This window comes from Styela clava, chromosome 5 (genome assembly GCF_964204865.1).
Source record: "Styela clava chromosome 5, kaStyClav1.hap1.2, whole genome shotgun sequence".
Lineage (NCBI taxonomy): Eukaryota > Metazoa > Chordata > Ascidiacea > Stolidobranchia > Styelidae > Styela > Styela clava.
Window position 1 is genome coordinate 13,839,517 of NC_135254.1, and position 24,141 is coordinate 13,863,657.

The following is a 24,141-nucleotide window of genomic DNA, read 5'->3' on the forward strand; positions in this document are numbered from 1 at the left end:
AAATGAAAGAAATATCAATGTCTGTATTTACCATTCGCCGACGTCTCACCGAAATGGGTCAAGATATTAGGTGCCAACTGATTGATAGAGTCAAAGGAGGAAAATACGCTTTGCAATTGGATGAATCCACGGATACGTCTGGATTAGCGCAGTTGATTGTGTTCGTTAGGTATATAAGTTACTCAATTGTGACACTATGATGCTGATCCGAAATAAGCAACAGTGCTCTGGTGCGTATAAAGTATTTTTCTTCAACATTTTATGGTAAAAGTGATGCCAAAGATTACGTACGAACTGCTGCGTCCTTTGCAACTTCATTAAGTTGCAGATAACATAAGTTCAATTTTGGGAGTATACGCTGAAATATTTTGGGCGACTTACATTTTTGACTTTTCAGCCTTCTCAGCCACGCAAAAGAAATTTGTATATACACCTATCTGAGTTGGATTAAAAAATGCAGGATATGGAAGAACATTCGTTGAAAAAGACCAAGCGTGCCAATACCATCATCTTGCCCTGCACGGAAATACAGGCGACATTGAATGAGTTTATGAAAAGGAACTCAGATATGTCGATACCGAATGACCTGTTAAAATTTTAAAAACAGTGACTCCAAACCCGATGCTATCAGTAGCCTAATTAGTAGCACATTTTAAGCCACTAATTATGGTTATTGATAACCAAATGAGATTCCAGCCTACATTTACGAATGCCGTCAATCATGTTTTGTCGACGTACGATTGAATCATCTCAATGGCATTCTCGACCAGTATAACACATGGAAGTTAGTTTCAAGGTGGTAAAGTTTATTTTGACAATCGAGTGGTGATTATAGCGCCGTTAGGTTAAGTACTGAGTGGTATAGCCCCGTGGGTTGAAGGTGAGTAAGTTGAGGGAGGTCGGACAGTGGGTTGAGGGTGGGAAGTTTGAGGTAGATAGTGCATTGGATCGAGGATAGAAAAGTTGAAGGAGATAGGAAGGTTGGGAGAAATAGGACAGTGAGTCGAGGATAGGAATGTTGAGGGAGATCGGGCGGTGGAACGAGGATAGGGAGGTGAAGCAGATGTGCGAGGGAGGCAGATTAGCGGATCGAGAATAGGAAAGTGGAGGAAGTGGAAATCATATTTTGGAGTTGCTCTTCCAGCACCTAGGATTATCGCAGTGTTTCGTTGTTAAAGGGAGAGTTTGCAGTTATGAAGCCAATTATATTTGATACCTTGATATATTTGATCGAATTCAGTCTATGCATGAATGGATCAGTGATTTCTAGATGCAGTAATGGGACAAATATCGGCCGACACAGTAAAATGATCAAACTTTCATTGAAGGGTTTAGATCAGGCAATGGGTAGAGGATTTGAATTGGGATGACTGTATAACTTCACTGACTCTAAAGTCTAAACCAGAAGTCGGCAAACTTTTGTCGTTTGCGGGCCAAAATAAAGGTTGCAAGTTATTGGCGGGCCGCACGTATTTTTAGAAAGTTTAAAACCAAAGGAATGTCCATTGAATCAAATTTTTTCACCAAGATTTCAGTTAAATTTCAAGCAGTGCGCAAAGACTGATCATTTAAATATTTTCAGCGTCATTAAACCATTTGCGCTCAGCATCAACTTTTTTATGTTCTTTTGCCATTTTTCTAATTATATTCAATCATGGGCTCATTAAACGAGTGATTGTGAATTATATACTTGTTAGGTTATAATATAATTTAGTTTCTCGAAACGAATTCTGTCACGTAAAGAATATAATCGTCAATAAAGCTGTTTTGTAAATATAATTCAGTGAAGCGTCGCGGGCCGGATGCGGCCCGCGAGCCGTAGTGTGCCGAACCCTGATCTAAACCCTTCAATGGAAGTTTGACCATTTTAGTGCGTCGGCCGATATTTGTCCCAATACTGCATCTAGAAATCACTGATCCATTCATGCATAGACTGAATTCGATCAAATATATCAAGGTATCAAATATAATTGGCTTCATACCTGCAAACTCTCCCTTTAACAACGAAACACTGCGACAATCCTAGGTGCTGGAAGAGCAACTCAAAAATACGATTTCAATCCATTCATTGCTAGTAGATGATTTAACAAGTATTTCATGGTTGCCGTAGTATATTAGTCAACTCAAAGACGAGCAACGATGAACACAATTGAATTGATATGAAAAGACATTTTAAATTCTCGGGTCGGCCATGAATCAAATATTTTACGCAACAGAAATCTCGTTATCCGATGAAAAAGACGTTTTTTATAAAGTGGTCTAATCGCGATGTGTTGTTCGGGAATTTTCTAACCTGAACCCTCTCCCTTTTAGAAAACCATGGCTGCTGCGCCCTTGGTTATAGATAATGTTATATTTGAATCACTACCACATTTCGACACCACCGTCGTAAAACTTTATTATTGACGTTAATGCTTCTTCACAGATACAAAATTAACCAAGTCAGTTTTTTGTGAACGAATAGCTCGCGGAGCCCTGAGGCTCCGTACGGAGCACTTATAGCAGTGGGGATCAACGCCCGACAAAAGACTCATCTTTTCACCCTCATCAGATAGAAAAACATCACTCAAACCATACATATAAGCGGAATAACAGCGAACTAATGTATAAAGATTGGTTTCACGTTTATTCTTATAAATGATGATTCACGTCCTCAATGTGTTGTTTGTTCCAACGAACAAACGTTTCTCACGCTCTTACTAACAAAAGCTTGAAAGCAGCGATCTTGAAACGCAAAGCATCCAAAATTAATTAAAAAACCAATACATTTTTTCCCGCCAATCAGCGTTTTCATACATCAAATACAATTACAGTTCAAGGCTAGAGGTAGAAAAATATCTTCGTGCTGCCGTCTGCCAAATTAAACCTCGATAAGATATGTTGTGTTTTATGCACAAAGCTTATAATTTGCATTCGTCATAATAAACGCTATTATTCACAATTTTATGTGCTAAGTACCATATAATTTTGTGCAAGAAAAATGCTAGCGTCGACAATAGTCTTAAAATCAATAACTAATTACATGTTTACCAAATGCTTGGGTCGCAAGAATTTAAAAAAAATATTTTGGGTCGCACTAAAAAGCAGTTGCGGACCCCTGGTCTATACTGTGACAGATTGCATACCAGTACTAATTCGTTTTCGCCTATATATATTTGATTATCGATCACTTGTTTACATTTATTATTGGAGAGCGATCGGTCTGCATTCCGACGCTCTGCATTAGTACGTTTTTAATCATATTTTACACTACAGGTTAGGTGACATTCTATGCCAGGGGTGGGCAATTTACGGTCCGCGGGCCGGATCCTGCCCACTGGAATGTTTCATCCCGCCCACTTGTTCCGGCTAGAATTATGACTATAGTTTTTGTGGATATAAATTTCCGTTGAAAATATCGAAAAAATAACAAATCGTATGCCGTAATTCTCCTCGTATTATCAGCACCTGAATATAATGTGCAAAATCATCCATCCGAATTATTTATGTCATCCAAAAACCCTAGGGCCTGATATATCAGCGTTTAAACCTGCCCATTTTTGTATTATTTCCGCAACACATGTTCTTTACTTTTACCCGGTACATCAATTTCAGTACTTAAATCCAATTATTCTGCCTCCCATCACTTGCTAATCTTTCAATGTTATTACTGCACCCCCTGCTGCAAATACATACCTATTGCAAGGTGGTCCAAGGTTATCGGCCTCGAGGGCCACACTATTATTTTTGTATTATTCGCGGGCCACAATATTGCCAAGAATAGGTAAACAGTGCAATACAAAACAAACACACAGCAGTTAATAATTTAGACCAGCCAAGCACATTGTTCAACTACGCTAGTCTCAGCTAGCTATAAAACTAGTCAATTCAGTGATGTAGCAATAGGTCAAAAGATTTTTCTGGCTATTTTTATGACGAAACGACACCAAATGAGATTTTTTTGTTTACCCTGCCGGAAATGCGACGCGGAACACAGATAATGAAGCGACTGGGTCTGGACCACCCTGACCTATTGCTTTACATCAGTGAACTTGAATTTATCAAAAAACGTCTTAATGACTCTTGTTGTTACATTGTACTGCACTCACTTTTGCTTAATGGTTAAATCGGCGCTGACTACAGCATCCTTGATTTATTATACGCCTACAACTAAATAGAGTTAGTCACTGTATTAACCCAAACTGATGCTCTCAGTAAAATCGGGTATTAATGGTATTGAAGTTACGGTGAAATGCTATTTAAACGTTTTAGGACTGGCGATTTTAAACAGTATCACTGTTAAAAATGGCCAGTCTTTAAATATTTTAACCAGTATTTCACCGTAACTTCAAAGAGTAACGGATTAATGCCATTTAATTGTTGAACGACTGTTTTTTTTAACAGTATTACTGTTAAAAACGGTCAGTCATCACTTATTTTACATAGCATTTCACCGTAACTTTAAAGAGTAACGGTGAAATGCCATTTAAACGTTGAACAGCTGGCTTTTTTAACAGCATTACTGTTCAAAATGGTCAGTCTTTTAACGGTTAAATGGCATTTTTCTGTAAGGGTAATACTTGAAAAACGTCAGTTGTCAGTAATTCGGAGATTTGTTTTTTTATACATACCAGTATTTAAAATTGTAGTAGTGCACCGTTACTTTAATATTCCTAATGGCTAAATGCCCGAATACCGATTCCGGGATATCGGTACGGTAGTTGCACCACACTCAGCCACTCTAAGCAGAACAGTGTTAATTAAGCTTCTTACTAACACACCGACTGTACTTAGGTCTCTTCTATGTTCTCACGTCATAATGTTATGAACTTACTAGTATTCTGAAGCAGCGGCAATGAAGGTTCCTATAATTCAAAAGTTCAGTATAACCTGTCCAGGGCCGGATCATGCCTTTTCCAGTTTTAGAGGCCCTAAGTAGTCGAGCTGGGAGATTCGTAACAACCGGAACGCAGCTAATTTTTGAAAGTGTAATATATATTTACAACATGACGCGGACGCTACCACAAATTTTTGTCTGTCCTGAGATAGAGCCGAAGGACTGCAATGAAATATGAAGAAATTATCTGGTATATGTCTGTTCAAAATTACAAGAATATGTATACCAATTCAATACGAATGTGTTTATTAGAAAGGTATAGGATGAAATTTCACGGGGTCAGAGGTCGGCGAAACATCCATTACACGTTATTGCTGTGCACTAAATATTTTTCTGCTGTAATGTAAAAAAAGTTATGGCGTAACAAGACGTAAGTTAATAAGTAAGTTTACAAGATGTACTAGAACTAGACTTTCTATGACATAATTTTATTTCATCAACCGGAACGCAAATGCAATTAAAAGTCCAATAACCGGATCGCCGTTCCGGTGCGCTCCGGCTACAGCTCATTACTGCCTATGTGTTCACACAATAGAAGTGCTAGTTTTGTATTGCACTGTTTACCTATTCTTGATACTATTGTGGCCCGCGACCAATGCCAAAATAATTCTGTGGCCCGCGGAGCCCATAATCTTGGACCACCCTGACGTAGATGTTTGCATTGTTAATTGGTATTATTCTACTATACGTAGGTAGACAATTGTATTGTTTCGTAGCAATGCGAGGTTAGCAGTAGTCGTGTGGAATTGCTTGATAGAGACAGATGATGAGATTTGTCCATTCTAAATTAAATAGTTGGGATGCTGTTACATTTGTTATTGTAAGATATTCTTGGTTAAATTCAAAATTTAGTGGGGTTAAAAATTTTAAAGGTAGTTTTAGTCACAAATAATGTTGACAAACAGAAGAATACTCGAAAAAAGCCGCGAGCGGAAGATACGAAGGAGAAATTAGGTGAGAACAGAACACCGCATGCACCTTCAGACATCTTTGCGTCTTGAATCAGTGGGGATCAACGCCCGACAAAAGACTCATCTCCTCACCCTCATCGGATAGAAATACATCACTCAAACCATCTTTATAAGCGGAAGTACAGCGAAACAATTATAAAGCTTGGTTTCAGGAAAGGAATTGTTAGACGAAAAGAAAACAATGACAAAGTATATCACAATCTTAGAAAAATCTCAAAGGGCATTGTATGAAGTGGCATATTTAATCGCAAAAGATAAAAAACCACACACCATCGGAGAAACACTAATCAAAACTATTGCAATTAGTCCAAAAAGGTAAAAAAGGATAAAAAGGTTGAAGGGGATAGGAAGGTTGGGAGAAATAGGACAGTGAGTCGAGGATAGGAATGTTGAGGGAGATCGGACGGTGGAACGAGGATAGGGAGGGGAAGCAGATGTGCGAGGGAGACAGATTAGCGGATCGAGAATAGGAAAGTGGAGGGAGTGGAAATCGTATTTTTGAGTTGCTCTTCCAGCACCTAGGATTAACGCAGTGTTTCGTTGTTAAAGGGAGAGTTTGCAGTTATGATGCCAATTATATTTGATACCTTGATATATTTGATCGAATTCAGTCTATGCATGAATGTATCAGTGATTTCTAGATGCAGTAATGGGACAAATATCGCCGACACAGTAAAATGATCAAACTTTCATTGAAGGGTTTAGATCAGGCAGTGGGTAGGGATTTGAATTGGGATGACTGTATAACTTCACTGACTCTAAAGTCTAAACCAGAAGTCGGCAAACTTTTGTCGTTCGCGGGCCAAAATTAAAGGTTGCAAGTTATTGGCGGGCTCATTAAACGAGTGATAGTGAATTATATACTTGTTAGGTTATAATATAATTTAGTTTCTCGAAACGAATTCTGTCACGTAAAGAATATATTCATCAATAAAGCTGTTTTGTAAATATAATTCAGTGACGCGTCGCGGGCCGAACCCTTCAATGAAAGTTTGATCATTTTACTGTGTCGGCCGATATTTGTCCCATTACTGCATCTAGAAATCACTGATCCATTCATGCATAGACTGAATTCGATCAAATATATCAAGATATCAAATATATTTGGCTTCATAACTGCAAACTCTCCCTTTAACAACGAAACACTGCGACAATCCTAGGTGCTGGAAGAGCAACTCAAAAATACGATTTCAATCCATTCATTGCTAGTAGATGATTTAACAAGTATTTCATGGTTGCCGTAGTATATTAGTCAACTCAAAAACGAGCAACGATGAACACAATTGAATTGATATGAAAAGACATTTTAAATTCTCGGGTCGGCCATGAATCAAATATTTTACGCAACAGAAATCTCGTTATCCGATGAAGAAGACGTTTTTTATGAAGTGGTCTAATCGCGATGTGTTGTTCGGGAATTTTCTATCCTGAACCCTCTCCCTTTTAGAAAACCATGGCTGCTGCGCCCTTGGTTATAGATAATGTTATATTTGAATCACTACCACATTTCGACACCACCGTCGTAAAACTTTATTATTGACGTTAATGCTTCTTCACAGATACAAAATTAACCAAGTCAGTTTTTTGTGAACGAATAGCTCGCGGAGCCCTGAGGCTCCGTACGGAGCACTTATAGCAGTGGGGATCAACGCCCGACAAAAGACTCATCTTTTCACCCTCATCAGATAGAAAAACATCACTCAATCCATACATATAAGCGGAATAACAGCGAACTAATGTATAAAGATTGGTTTAACGTTTATTCCTATAAATGATGATTCACGTCCTCAATGTGTTGTTTGTTCCAACGAACAAACGTTTCTCACGCTCTTACTAACAAAAGCTTGAAAGGAGCGATTTTGATTCGCAAAGCATCCAAAATTAATTAAAAAACCAATACATTTTTTCCGCAAATCAGCGTTTTCATACATCAAATACAATTACAGGTCAAGGCTAGAGGTAGAAAAATATCTTCGTGCTGCCGTCTGCCAAATTAAACCTCGATAAGATATGTTGTGTATTATGCACAAAGCTTATATGTTGCATTTGTCATAATAAACGCTATTATTCACAATTTTATGTGCTAAGTACCATATAATTTTGTGCAAGAAAAATGCTAGCGTCGACAATAGTCTTAAAATCAATAACTAATTACATGTTTACCAAATGCTTGGGTCGCAAGAATTTAAAAAAAATATTTTGGGTCGCACTAAAAAGCAGTTGCGGACCCCTGGTCTATACTGTGACAGATTGCATACCAGTACTAATTCGTTTTCGCCTATATATATTTGATTATCGATCACTTGTTTACATTTATTATTGAAGAGCGATCGGTCTGCATTCCGACGCTCTGCATTAGTACGTTTTTAATCATATTTTACACTACAGGTTAGGTGACATTCTATGCCAGGGGTGGGCAATTTACGGTCCGCGGGCCGGATCCTGCCCACTGGAATGTTTCATCCCGCCCACTTGTTCCGGCTAGAATTATGACTATAGTTTTTGTGGATATAAATTTCCGTTGAAAATATCGAAAAAATAACAAATCGTATACCGTAAATCCCCTCGTATTATCAGCACCTGAATATAAAGTGCAAAATCATCCATCCGAATTATTTATGTCATCCAAAAACCCTAGGCCTGATATATCAACGTTTAAACCTGCCCATTTTTTTTTATTTCCGCAACACATGTTCTTTAATTTTACCCGGTACATCAATTTCAGTACTTAAATCCAATTATTCTGCCTCCCATCACTTGCTAATCTTTCAATGTTATTACTGCACTCCCTGCTGCAAATACATACCTATTGCAGGGTGGTACAAGGTTATCGGCCTCGAGGGCCACACTATTATTTTTGTATTATTCGCGTGCCACAATATTGCCAAGAATAGGTGAACAGTGCAATACAAAACAAACACACAGCATTTAATAATTCAGACTAGCCGAGCACATTATTCAACTACGCTAGTCTCAGCTAGCCATAAAACTAGTCAATTCAGTGATGTAGCAATATGTCAAAAGATTTTTCTGGCTATTTTTAGGACGAAACGACACCAAATGAGATTTTTTTGTTCACCATGCCGGAAATGCGACGCGGAACACAGATAATGAAGCGACTGGACCACCCTGACCTATTGCTTTACATCAGTGAACTTGAATTTATCAAAAAACGTCTTAATGACTCTTGTTGTTACATTGTACTGCACTCACTTTTGCTTGATGGTTAAATCGGCGCTGACTACAGCATCCTTGATTTATTATACGCCTGCAACTAAATAGAGTTAGTCACTGTATTAACCCAAACTGATGCTTTCAGTAAAATCGGGTATTAATGGTATTGAAGTTACGGTGAAATGCTATTTAAACGTTTTAGGACTGGCGATTTTTAACAGTATCACTGTTAAAAATGGCCAGTCTTTGAATATTTTAACTAGTATTTCACCGTAACTTCAAAGAGTAACGGATAAATGCCATTTAATTGTTGAACGACTGTTTTTTTAACAGTATTACTGTTAAAAACGGTCAGTCATCACTTATTTTACATAGCATTTCACCGTAACTTTAAAGAGTAACGGTGAAATGCCATTTAAACGTTGAACAGCTGGCTTTTTTAACAGCATTACTGTTCAAAATGATCAGTCGTTTAACGGTTTTCTGTAAGTTTAATACTTGAAAAACGTCAGTTGTCAGTAATTCGGAGATTTGTTTTTTTATACATACCAGTATTTAAAATTGTAGTAGTGCACCGTTACTTTAATATTCCTAATGGCTAAATGCCCGAATACCGATTCCGGGATATCGGTACGGTAGTTGCACCACACTCAGCCACTCTAAGCAGAACAGTGTCAATTAAGCTTCTTACTAACACACCGACTGTACTTAGGTCTCTTCTATGTTCTCACGTCATAATGTTATGAACTTACTAGTATTCTGAAGCAGCGGCAATGAAGGTTCCTATAATTCAAAAGTTCAGTATAACCTGTCCAGGGCCGGATCATGCCTTTTCCAGTTTTAGAGGCCCTAAGTAGTCGAGCTGGGAAATTCGTAACAACCGGAACGCAGCTAATTTGTGAAAGTGTAATATATATTTACAACATGACGCGGACGCTACCACAAATTTTTGTCTGTCCTGAGATAGAGCCGAAGGACTGCAATGAAATATGAAGAAATTATCTGGTATATGTCTGTTCAAAATTACAAGAATATGTATACCAATTCAATACGAATGTGTTTATTAGAAAGGTATAGGATGAAATTTCACGGGGTCAGAGGTCGGCGAAACATTCATTACACGTTATTGCTGTGCACTAAATATTTTTCTGCTGTAATGTAAAAAAAGTTATGGCGTAACAAGACGTAAGTTAATAAGTAAGTTTACAAGATGTACTAGAACTAGACTTTCTATGACATAATTTTATTTCATCAACCGGAACGCAAATGCAATTAAAAGTCCAATAACCGGATCGCCGTTCCGGTGCGCTCCGGCTACAGCTCATTACTGCCTATGTGTTCACACAATAGAAGTGCTAGTTTTGTATTGCACTGTTTACCTATTCTTGATACTATTGTGGCCCGCGACCAATGCCAAAATAATTCTGTGGCCCGCGGAGCCCATAACCTTGGACCACCCTGACGTAGATGTTTGCATTGTTAATTGGTATTATCCTACTATACGTAGGTAGACAATTGTATTGTTTCGTAGCAATGCGAGGTTAGCAGTAGTCGTGTGGAATTGCTTGATAAAGACAGATGATGAGATTTGTCCATTCTAAATTAAATAGTTGGGATGCTGTTACATTTGTTATTGTAAGATATTCTTGGTTAAATTCAAAATTTAGCGGGGTTAAAAATTTTAAAGGTAGTTTTAGTCACAAATAATGTTGACAAACTGAAGAATACTCGAAAAAAGCTGCGAGCGGAAGATACGAAGGAGAAATTAGGTGAGAACAGAACACCGCATGCACCTTCAGACATCTTTGCGTCTTGAATCAGTGGGGATCAACGCCCGACAAAAGACTCATCTCCTCACCCTCATCGGATAGAAATACATCACTCAAACCATCTTTATAAGCGGAAGTACAGCGAAACAATTATAAAGCTTGGTTTCAGGAAAGGAATTGTTAGACGAAAAGAAAACAATGACAAAGTATATCAAAATCTTAGAAAAATCTCAAAGGGCATTGTATGAAGTGGCATATTTAATCGCAAAAGATAAAAAACCACACACCATCGGAGAAACACTAATCAAAACTATTGCAATTAGTCCAAAAAGGTAAAAAAGGATAAAAAGGTTGAAGGGGATAGGAAGGTTGGGAGAAGTAGGACAGTGAGTCGAGGATAGGAATGTTGAGGGAGATCGGACGGTGGAACGAGGATAGGGAGGGGAAGCAGATGTGCGAGGGAGACAGATTAGCGGATCGAGAATAGGAAAGTGGAGGGAGTGGAAATCGTATTTTTGAGTTGCTCTTCCAGCACCTAGGATTAACGCAGTGTTTCGTTGTTAAAGGGAGAGTTTGCAGTTATGATGCCAATTATATTTGATACCTTGATATATTTGATCGAATTCAGTCTATGCATGAATGTATCAGTGATTTCTAGATGCAGTAATGGGACAAATATCGCCGACACAGTAAAATGATCAAACTTTCATTGAAGGGTTTAGATCAGGCAGTGGGTAGGGATTTGAATTGGGATGACTGTATAACTTCACTGACTCTAAAGTCTAAACCAGAAGTCGGCAAACTTTTGTCGTTCGCGGGCCAAAATTAAAGGTTGCAAGTTATTGGCGGGCTCATTAAACGAGTGATTGTGAATTATATACTTGTTAGGTTATAATATAATTTAGTTTCTCGAAACGAATTCTGTCACGTAAAGAATATATTCATCAATAAAGCTGTTTTGTAAATATAATTCAGTGACGCGTCGCGGGCCGAACCCTTCAATGAAAGTTTGATCATTTTACTGTGTCGGCCGATATTTGTCCCATTACTGCATCTAGAAATCACTGATCCATTCATGCATAGACTGAATTCGATCAAATATATCAAGATATCAAATATATTTGGCTTCATAACTGCAAACTCTCCCTTTAACAACGAAACACTGCGACAATCCTAGGTGCTGGAAGAGCAACTCAAAAATACGATTTCAATCCATTCATTGCTAGTAGATGATTTAACAAGTATTTCATGGTTGCCGTAGTATATTAGTCAACTCAAAGACGAGCAACGATGAACACAATTGAATTGATATGAAAAGACATTTTAAATTCTCGGGTCGGCCATGAATCAAATATTTTACGCAACAGAAATCTCGTTATCCGATGAAAAAGACGTTTTTTATAAAGTGGTCTAATCGCGATGTGTTGTTCGGGAGTTTTCTATCCTGAACCCTCTCCCTTTTAGAAAACCATGGCTGCTGCGCCCTTGGTTATAGATAATGTTATATTTGAATCACTACCACATTTCGACACCACCATCGTCAAATTTTATTAGTGACGTTAATGCTTCTTCACAGATACAAAATTAACCAAGTCAGTTTTTTGTGAACGAATAGCTCGCGGAGCCCTGAGGCTCCGTACGGAGCACTTATAGCAGTGGGGATCAACGCCCGACAAAAGACTCATCTTTTCACCCTCATCAGATAGAAAAACATCACTCAAACCATACATATAAGCGGAATAACAGCGAACTAATGTATAAAGATTGGTTTCACGTTTATTCTTATAAATGATGATTCACGTCCTCAATGTGTTGTTTGTTCCAACGAACAAACGTTTCTCACGCTCTTACTAACAAAAGCTTGAAAGCAGCGATCTTGAAACGCAAAGCATCCAAAATTAATTAAAAAACCAATACATTTTTTCCCGCCAATCAGCGTTTTCATACATAAAATACAATTACAGATCAAGGCTAGAGGTAGAAAAATATCTTCGTGCTGCCGTCTGCCAAATTAAACCTCGATAAGATATGTTGTGTATTATGTACAAAGCTTATAATTTGTATCTGTCATAATAAACGCTATTATTCACAATTTTATGTGCTAAGTACCATATAATTTTGTGCAAGAAAAATGCTAGCGTCGACAATAGTCTTAAAATCAATAACTAATTACATGTTTACCAAATGCTTGGGTCGCAAAAATTTAAAAAAAATATTTTGGGTCGCACTAAAAAGCAGTTGCGGACCCCTGGTCTATACTGTGACAGATTGCATACCAGTACTAATTCGTTTTCGCCTATATATATTTGATTATGCTCACTTGTTTACATTTATTATTGAAGAGCGATCGGTCTGCATTCCGACGCTCTGCATTAGTACGTTTTTAATCATATTTTACACTACAGGTTAGGTGACATTCTATGCCAGGGGTGGGCAATTTACGGTCCGCGGGCCGGATCCTGCCCACTGAAATGTTTCATCCCGCCCACTTGTTCCGGCTAGAATTATGACTATAGTTTTTTTGGATATAAATTTCCGTTGAAAATATCGAAAAAATAACAAATCGTATACCGTAATTCCCCTCGTATTATCAGCACCTGAATATAATGTGCAAAATCATCCATCCGAATTATTTATGTCATCCAAAAGCCCTAGGGCCTGATATATCAGCGTTTAAACCTGCCCATTTTTTTTATTTCCGCAACACATGTTCTTTACTTTTACCCGGTACATCAATTTCAGTACTTAAATCCAATTATTCTGCCTCCCATCACTTGCTAATCTTTCAATGTTATTACTGCACCCCCTGCTGCAAATACATACCTATTGCAGGGTGGTCCAAGGTTATCGGCCTCGAGGGCCACACTATTATTTTTGTATTATTCGCGGGCCACAATATTGCCAAGAATAGGTAAACAGTGCAATACAAACAAACACACAGCAGTTAATAATTTAGACTAGCCAAGCACATTATTCAACTACGCTAGTCTCAGCTAGCCATAAAACTAGTCAATTCAGTGATGTAGCAATATGTCAAAAGATTTTTCTGGCTATTTTTATAACGAAACGACACCAAATGAGATTTTTTTGTTTACCCTGCCGAAAATGCGACGCGGAACACAGATAATGAAGCGACTGGGTCTGGACCACCCTGACCTATTGCTTTACATCAGTGAACTTGAATTTATCAAAAAACGTCTTAATGACTCTTGTTGTTACATTGTACTGCACTCACTTTTGCTTAATGGTTAAATCGGCGCTGACTACAGCATCCTTGATTTATTACACGCCTACAACTAAATGGAGTTAGTCACTGTATTAACCCAAACTGATGCTTTCAGTAAAATCGGGTAATAAAGGTATTGAAGTTACGGTGAAATGCTATTTAAAGGTTTTAGGACTGGTGATTTTTAACAGTATTACTGTTAAAAACGGCCAGTCATTAAATATTTTAACTAGTATTTCACCGTAACTTTAAAGAGTAACGGATAAATGCCATTTAAACGTTGAACGACAGTTTTTTTTTACAGTATTACTGTTAAAAACGGTCAGTCATCACTTATTTTACATAGCATTTCACCTTAACTTCAAAGAGTAACGGTGAAATGTCATTTAAACGTTGAACAGCTGGCTTTTTTAACAGCATTACTGTTCAAAACGTTCAGTCGTTTAACGGTTAAATGGCATTTTTCTGTAAGTTTAATACTTGAAAAACGTCAGTTTTCAGTAATTCGGAGATTTGTTCTTTTATACGTACCAGTATTTAAAATTGTAGTAGTGCACCGTTACTTCAATATTCCTAATGGCTAAATGCCTGAATACCGATTCCGGGATATCGGTACGGTAGTTGCACCACACTCAGCCACTCTAAGCAGAACAGTGTTCATTAAGCTTCTTACTAACACACTGACTGTACTTAGGTCTCTTCTATGTTCTAACGTCATAATGTTATGAACTTACCAGTATCCTGAAGCAGCGGCAATGAAGGTTCCTATAATTCAAAAGTTCAGTATAACCTGTCCAGGGCCGGATCATGCCTTTTCCAGTTTTAGAGGCCCTAAGTATTCGAGCTGGGAAACTCGTAACAACCGGAACGCAGCTAATTTGTGAAAGTGTAATATATATTTACAACATGACGCGGACGCTACCACAAATTTTTGTCTGTCCTGAGATAGAGCCGAAGGACTGCAATGAAATATGAAGAAATTATCTGGTATATGTCTGTTCAAAATTACAAGAATATGTATACCAATTCAATACGAATGTGTTTATTAGAAAGGTATAGGATGAAATTTCACGGGGTCAGAGGTCGGCGAAACATCCATTACACGTGATTGCTGTGTACTAAATATTTTTCTGCTGTAATGTAAAAAAAAGTTATGGCGTAACAAGACGTAAGTTAATAAGTAAGTTTACTAGATGTACTAGAACTAGACTTTCTATGACATAATTTTATTTCATCAACCGGAACGCAAATGCAATTAAAAGTCCAACAACCGGAACGCCGTTCCGGTGCGTTCCGGCTACAGCTCATCATTGCCTATCTGTTTACACAATAAAAGTGCTAGTTTTGTATTGCACTGTTCACCTATTCTTGATACTATTGTTGCCCGCGACCAATGCCAAAATAATTCTGTGGCCCTCGGAGCCCACAACCTTGGACCACCCTGACGTAGATATTTGCATTGTTAATTGGTATTATCCTACTATACGTAGGTAGACAATTGTATTGTTCCGTAGCAATGCGAGGTTAGCAGTAGTCGTGTGGAATTGCTTGATAAAGACAGATGATGAGATTTGTCCATTCTAAATTAAATAGTTGGGATGCTGTTACATTTGTTATTGTAAGATATTCTTGGTTAAATTCAAAATTTAGCGGGGTTAAAAATTTTAAAGGTAGTTTTAGTCACAAATAATGTTGACAAACTGAAGAATACACGAAAAAAGCCGCGAGCGGAGGATACGAAGGAGAAATTAAGTGAGAACAGAACACCGCATGCACCTTCAGACATCTTTGCGTCTTCAATCAGTGGGGATCAACGCCCGACAAAAGACTCATCTCCTCACCCTCATAGGATAGAAATACATCACTAAAACCATCCTTATAAGCGGAAGTACAGCGAAACAATTATAAAGCTTGGTTTCAGGAAAGGAATTGTTAGGCGAAAAGAAAACAATGACAAAAAACCACATAATCTTAGAAAAATCTCAAAAGGCATTGTATGAAGTGGCATATTTAATCACAAAAGATAAAAAACCACACACCATCGGAGAAACACTAATCAAAACTATTGCAATTAGTCAAATTATGAATGGAGACAAGGTAACTAAGGAAATGAAAGAAATATCAATCTCTGTATTTACCATTCGCCGACGTATCAGCCAAATGGGTCAAGATACTAGGTGCCAACTGATTGATAGAGTCAAAGGAGGAAAATACGCTTTGCAATTGGATGAATCCACGGATACGTCTGGTTTAGCGCAGTTGCTTGTGTTCGTTAGGTATATAAGTTACTCAATTGTGACAATATGATGCTGATCCGAAATAAGCAATAGTGCTCTGGTACGTATAAAGTATTTTTCTTCAACATTTTATAGTAAAAGTGATGCCAAAGATTACGTACGAACTGCGTCCTTTGCTGCATCTTCATTAAGTTGCAGATAAGATAAGTTCAATTTTGGGAGTATACGCTGAATTAAAGGGCAGTTGGCAACGCTACATTTCATGGCTTAAAAATAGTTTGGAAGGGATTACACTCACTGGGCGACTAATATTTTTGACTTTTCAGCCTTCTCAGCCACGCAAAAGAAATTTGTATATAAACCTATCTGAGTTGGATTAAAAATGCAGGATATGGCAGAACATTCGTTGAAAAAGACCAAGCGTGCCAAGACCATCGTCTTGCCTTGCATGGAAATACAGACGACATTTGAATGAGTTTATGAAAAGGAACTCAGATATGTCGATATATAATGACCTGTTGAAATTTTAAAAACAGTGACTCCAAACCCGATGCTATCAGTAGCCTAATTAGTAGCACATTTTAAGCCACTAATTATGGTTATTGATAACCAAATGAGATTCCAGCCTACATTTACAAATGCCGTCAATCATGTTTTGTCGACGTACGATTGAATCATCTCAATGGCATTCTCGACCAGTATAACACATGGAAGTTAGTCGCAAGGTGGTAAAGTTTATTTTGACGATCGAGTCGTGATTATAGCGCCGTTAGGTTAGGTACTGAGTGGTATAGCGCCGTGGGTTGAAGGTGAGTAAGTTGAGGGAGGTCGGACAGTGGGTTGAGGGTGGGAAGTTTGAGGCAGATAGTGCATTGGATCGAGGATAGAAAAGTTGAAGGAGATAGGGCAATGAGTCGAGGATAAAAAGGTTGAAGGGGATAGGAAGGTTGGGAGAAATAGGACAGTGAGTCGAGGATAGGAATGTTGAGGGAGATCGGACGGTGGAACGAGGATAGGGAGGTGAAGCAGATGTGCGCGGGAGACAGATTAGCGGATCGAGAATAGGAAAGTGGAGGGAGTGGAAATCGTATTTTTGAGTTGCTCTTCCAGCAACTAGGATTATCGCAGTGCTTCGTTGTTAAAGGGAAAGTTTGCAGTTATGATGCTAATTATATTTGATACCTTGATATATTTGATCGAATTCAGTCTATGCATGAGCCCTGAGGCTCCGTACGGAGCACGTATAGCAGTTGGATCAACGCCCAAACAAAGACTCATCTTTTCACCCTCATCAGATAGAAATACATCACTCAAACCATACATATAAGCGGAATAACATCGAACTAATGTATAAAGATTGGTTTCACGTTTATTCTTATAAATGATGATTCACGCCCTCAATGCGTTGTTTGTTCCAACGAACAAACGTTTTTCACGTTCTTACTAACAAAAGCTTGAAAGCAGCGATCTTGAAACGCAAAGCATCCAAAATTAATTAAAAAACCAATACATTTTTCCCTGCCAATCAGCGTTTTTATACTTAAAATACAATTACAGATCAAGGCTAGAGGTAGAAAAATATCTTCGTGCTGCCGTGTGCCAAATTAAACCTCGATAAGATATGTTGTGTATTATGCACAAAGCTTATAATTTGCATTCGTCATAATAAACGCTATTATTCACAATTTTATGTGCTAAGTACCATATAATTTTATGCAAGAAAAATGCTAGCGTCGACAATAGTCTTAAAATCAATAACTAATTACATGGTTACCAAATGCTTGGGTCGCAAGAATTTAAAAAAAATATTTTGGGTCGCACTAAAAAGCAGTTGCGGACCCCTGGTCTATACTGCGACAGATTGCATACCAGTACTAATTCGTTTTCGCCTATATATATTTGATTATCGCTCACTTGTTTACATTTATTATTGAAGAGCGATCGGTCTGCATTCCGACGCTCTGCATTAGTACGTTTTTAATCATATTTTACACTACAGGTTAGGTGACATTCTATGCCAGGGGTGGGTAATTTACGGTCCGCGGGCCGGATCCTGCCCACTGGAATGTTTCATCCCGCCCACTTGTTCCGGCTAGAATTATGACTATAGTTTTTGTGGATATAAATTTCCGTTGAAAATATCGAAAAAATAACAAATCGTATACCGTAACTCCCCTCGTATTATCAGCACCTGAATATAATGTGCAAAATCGTCCATCCGAATTATTTATGTCATCCAAAAACCCTAGGGCCTGATATATCAGCGTTTAAACCTGCCCATTTTTTTTATTATTTCCGCAACACATGTTCTTTACTTTCACCCGGTACATCAATTTCAGTACTTTAATCCAATTATTCTGCCTCCCATCACTTGCTAATCTTTCAATGTTATTACTGCACCCCCTGCTGCAAATACATACCTATTGCAGGGTGGTCCAAGGTTATCGGCCTCGAGGGCCACACTATTATTTTTGTATTATTCGCGGGCCACAATATTGCCAAGAATAGGTAAACAGTGCAATACAAAACAAACACACAGCAGTTAATAATTTAGACTAGCCAAACACATTGTTCAACTACGCTAGTCTCAGCTAGCTATAAAACTAGTCAATTCAGTGATGTAGCAATATGTCAAAAGATTTTTCTGGCTATTTTTATGACGAAACGACACCAAATGAGATTTTTTTGTTTACCCTGCCGGAAATGCGACGCGGAACACAGATAATGAAGCGACTGGGTCTGGACCACCCTGACCTATTGCTTTACATCAGTGAACTTGAATTTATCAAAAAACGTCTTAATGACTCTTGTTGTTACATTGTACTGCACTCACTTTTGCTTAATGGTTAAATCGGCGCTGACTACAGCATCCTTGATTTATTATACGCCTGCAACTAAATAGAGTTAGTCACTGTATTAACCCAAACTGATGCTTTCAGTAAAATCGGGTATTAATGGTATTGAAGTTACGGTGAAATGCTATTTAAACGTTTTAAGACTGGCGATTTTTAACAGTATCACTGTAAAAAATGGCCAGTCATTAAATATTTTAACTAGTATTTCACCGTAACTTCGAAAAGTAACGGATAAATGCCATTTAATTGTTGAACGACTGTTTTTTTTAACAGTATTACTGTTAAAAACGGTCAGTCATCACTTATTTTACATAGCATTTCACCGTAACTTCAAAGAGTAACGGTGAAATGCCATTCAAACGTTGAACAGCTGGCTTTTTTTAAAAGCATTACTGTTCAAAATGGTCAGTCGTTTAACGGTTAAATGGCATTTTTCTGTAAGTTTAATACTTGAAAAACGTCAGTTGTCAGTAATTCGGAGATTTGTTTTTTTATACATACCAGTATTCAAAATTGTAGTAGTGCACCGTTACTTTAATATTCCTAGTGGCTAAATGCCTGAATACCGATTCCGGGATATCGGTACGGTAGTTGCACCACACTCAGCCACTCTAAGCAGAACAGTGTTAATTAAGCTTCTTACTAACACACCGACTGTACTTAGGTCTCTTCTATGTTCTCACGTCATAATGTTATGAACTTACTAGTATTCTGAAGCAGCGGCAATGAAGGTTCCTATAATTCAAAAGTTCAGTATAACCTGTCCAGGGCCGGATCATGCCTTTTTCAGTTTAAGAGGCCCTAAGTAGTCGAGCTGGGAAAATCGTAACAACCGGAACGCAGCTAATTTGTGAAAGTGTAATATATATTTACAACATGACGCGGACGCTACCACAAATTTTTGTCTGTCCTGAGATAGAGCCGAAGGACTGCAATGAAATATGAAGAAATTATCTGGTATATGTCTGTTCAAAATTACAAGAATATGTATACCAATTCAATACGAATGTGTTTATTAGAAAGGTATAGAATGAAATTTCACGGGGTCAGAGGTCGGCGAAACATCCATTACACGTTATTGCTGTGCACTAAATATTTTTCTGCTGTAATGTAAAAAAAGTTATGGCGTAACAAGACGTAAGTTAATAAGTAAGTTTACAAGATGTACTAGAACTAGACTTTCTATGACATAATTTTATTTCATCAACCGGAACGCAAATGCAAATAAAAATCCAACAACCGGAACGCCGTTCCGGTGCGTTCCGGCTACAGCTCATCACCGCCTATGTGTTTACACAATAGAAGTGCTAGTTTTGTATTGCACTGTTTACTGCACTGTGGCCCGCAACCAATGCCAAAATAATTCTGTGGCCCGCGGAGCCCACAACCTTGGACCACCCTGACGTAGATGTTTGCATTGTTAATTGGAATTATCCTACTATACGTAGGTAGACAATTGTATTGTTTCGTAGCAATGCGAGGTTAGCAGTAGTCGTGTGGAATTGCTTGATAAAGACAGATGATGAGATTTGTCCATTCTACATTAAATAGTTGGGATGCTGTTACATTTGTTATTGCTATTGTTTTTTTTTCATTTGCTTATAGTCTTTCTGTAATATATATTCAAAAGTGTGAGATTTAAAAATAAATTCTCTCATGTTTATTCTGTAAGATAATTTGATTAAAACTGTTATGTTCATGTTATGAAAAAATACTCTTATGTCTGTGTTATTGAGTAATATTACTATTTATTTCTTTCTATGTTTTTATATATAAAATCCAAAATTATCTATGGAATGGTTTATGGAATTTATTAATATTGTTTACTGCTATAATGTTCTATCATTTATGAAAATCCAAAAAATGCATGACCTATAGAGTGATCTGAAATGATATTGTTACTCATTGTTTTTTGATTTTGAACGATATTGTTTATTGCAATATTGTATTTATTTAATAAAAATCCAATAACAAAAAATAAATTACAAAATTTAAAATTTTTTTTATTCACAGTCTGACATATCATTGAGCTGAGTAAACCTAATAGGCTATACTAGGAAATTATGCTCACATTGAAATTAGTTAGGCGCGAGATAAAAATATTTGATTCTGTTCTGTATACATATGCAGCTGAGTTGCGGACATTTGCTTTTCATTTGGATAGGTTGTTCATATGAAAAACTCAATAATTCGATAACGGATACAAATACCATGTGGAATACAATGTGATCAAGACAGTCCACGAAAGAGCCACGAAAACTACACTGTTTGTGCATTGCTGAAAAAGTTTCTTAAGATACATACAAACTCATATCAAAACTATGTTGTAACAACTGATATATATTGCTGAGATGATCATATCTACATGGGAAATGGACACAAAATTTGGGGTATAGTTGGTAATGGCAGAATAGGGCTAGTAGTGTTAATAATAATTCTAGACAAGAGGAAAGCCGCCAAAGGGCTTAAATATTTGTCCGCTGTTCGATGATGAAGAAAGCTGAAACATCTATAAGCGGTTACATCCGCAAAATCTTTCAGAAGTCATCAGTGCGAGCAAAATATTTCTCCTTCCTAAACTTTTTTGATTAAACAATAACTTTATTTATACATTTACGGTCTAATCTAAGTTCATATTTGGCATATCGCATAGCGTTTCTTTTTTGACCTTATGAAAGTATTTGTCGGCTTTGACTGAATCTGGCAGAATTTATCTGATCAGCACCCCGATATTGCTTCTTCTGTATTATTTGGATTTTACATTCTTTTGTTAATTGTAGTATCTCTATCAATTGGTAACAAATTACATAACTGAATTATAAACTTACAATTCAAATGACCTGCTATCAGTAACTGCTACAACATTCGGTTTCATTTTAAATCTGAACACTGTTTGACTAGTATAAACGCTAACAAGTTGAATGATCAGAACCGTGGGTTACGGCACAGCGCCTTCTCGCCAACGTTTAATAAAAGGTAGCATACCTTCTTGTTATAAGTATAAGAAACACTTAGTTACTTGAAATAACTGTGTATTAAATTTTTGAAAGATCTTTCCCTATATACCGGAATATATGTGAGACTTTTGACTATCAAAGTCAAAAGGGGAGCACGCAGCCTACACATAGATTGCGGCTGTTGTCCGATTGTGACGCATATTCGGATCTTCAATCAAAGGAGTGGCTAGACTGTGTACTCCAGAATTTTATATGATCGTAATTAACATCGAATGTTGTTTGTACTCATTTTCTTTATATTATTATATTTACACTACATATCTGATGTTTTCACGCAGTAAACTAATAAAAACTAATTACTAAACGATAAATTGATTTGATTTTTATTTTCAAAAAATGTGAGAGTTCAGAATTCCACAGGCAGATTTAGAATAATTTCAAGTTCAGTGAAGATCGTCTGATGCCTATTGAAAGCAAATAAAGTTCTATAAATTCCATATATATCAACTCCATAAAAGATATCAGAATTAATTGTTCTTCAATTATAATATTTTGAATACTCCAACAAACTATTTATATACTGAATATTAGATAATTAAATTGATTATCCCCTGTAAAAATCCGGCTTCGTTCGTGTCGGTAGGATTTTTCCCTTAATGCACCATGTGGTTATTTAGTGAAGCGAAATACCTTCACCCTGGAATGTAATCTAATTTGTATACTTTGCATGCGTGAGTTGTGTTTTCGGTGGAAAAAATAAGACTGATTGTCGAATGTATGTACAATATCGATATATATATTAAGTTGATCGCACCAACATTGAAATCTTGAGCTAAGGTGAAAATCCTTTAACGGCAATTGGGAATAAATACTGCGATATGATTGAACTATACGACATTATTAGACGTACAAAAGAAAATTGGTTTGTTAATATGACAATGATTGCTATTCGGTGTTAATTTCACAGTTTTAAATAAAAACACTACAGATGTTGAATCATCAACATCATTTTGAAGAAACTTCAACTCCCATTGACTGTATTCGTCACCTCCACGACCACAATATACCTGCTCACAAAGTGATTCGACAGGGTAGACAATGCTGTGTGACTTTTGTGAATATCAAAACATCGCTTGAGCGCAAAGAAAGAAACTCGGAGAGTGTTGACACAAGCATCGATACGGTACTCAAAAGCACTCCGTCGACAATCCCGTACAAATCATTTTGTGTGCTTTTCCTCGCCAAATAGTGAACGTAGATTGCGACAGATAATAGGATTCCAAGTCCACAGACATTGTTTAACCAGGATCAGGTTAGCTTTGTATGTAATACGCAGAGATTTCAGGATCGGCAGTGGGACAAAACGAATGAATTAAAACATTATATTAGCAATATGTTCAGACCACCATAGTGGCATCAAAAATCTTGATGAGGAATGATTCTCAGTAAAAATAGAATTGGTAGATTCTCTTCTGGTAGCGAGATTTTAGACAAATCATGTTTACAGACAAAAATATACCGCAGAAGGACCATTTTTATTATAAAAAGATAAGATATAAGCAAAAAAAAAGTTATTGTTGAAGGCGGAAGTAGTGCAGTGGAATACACATAATAAACAAATCGCAGTATTATCAGAATATTGTGTATAGCTAAACAAAATGTATTTTGCCATCGAAATTTAATTTTAAAAAAAAAATTGAATTTTTCAAGAGGAATATAAAACCATTGTTTTATCACCTAATTTAATTGGTTTTAATTTTTTAACTAAAACTAACGATTTTTGTTGACGAAGTTTCGTAATGGATGAAGCAAATGTATAGATGTAATATGACTAGTTTGAGTAATATACTTCAAAGTGGCAAAAACGGCCGATCGTGCGGGTGTTGTTGGTGTGTGTGTCCTTGATTGTATAAGTAAATCTCCTTGGCCACTGTTCGAGAACAATAATTGTTAGAAAGATGACAAAATCAGACTTAAGAATTTTGTGGTAGTACAAGTGACAGAATCACTAGTTAGAAAGGTCCCTTCATTTCAATACTCACTGCTACAACTTTGATAATGATGAGTGAAATTTTC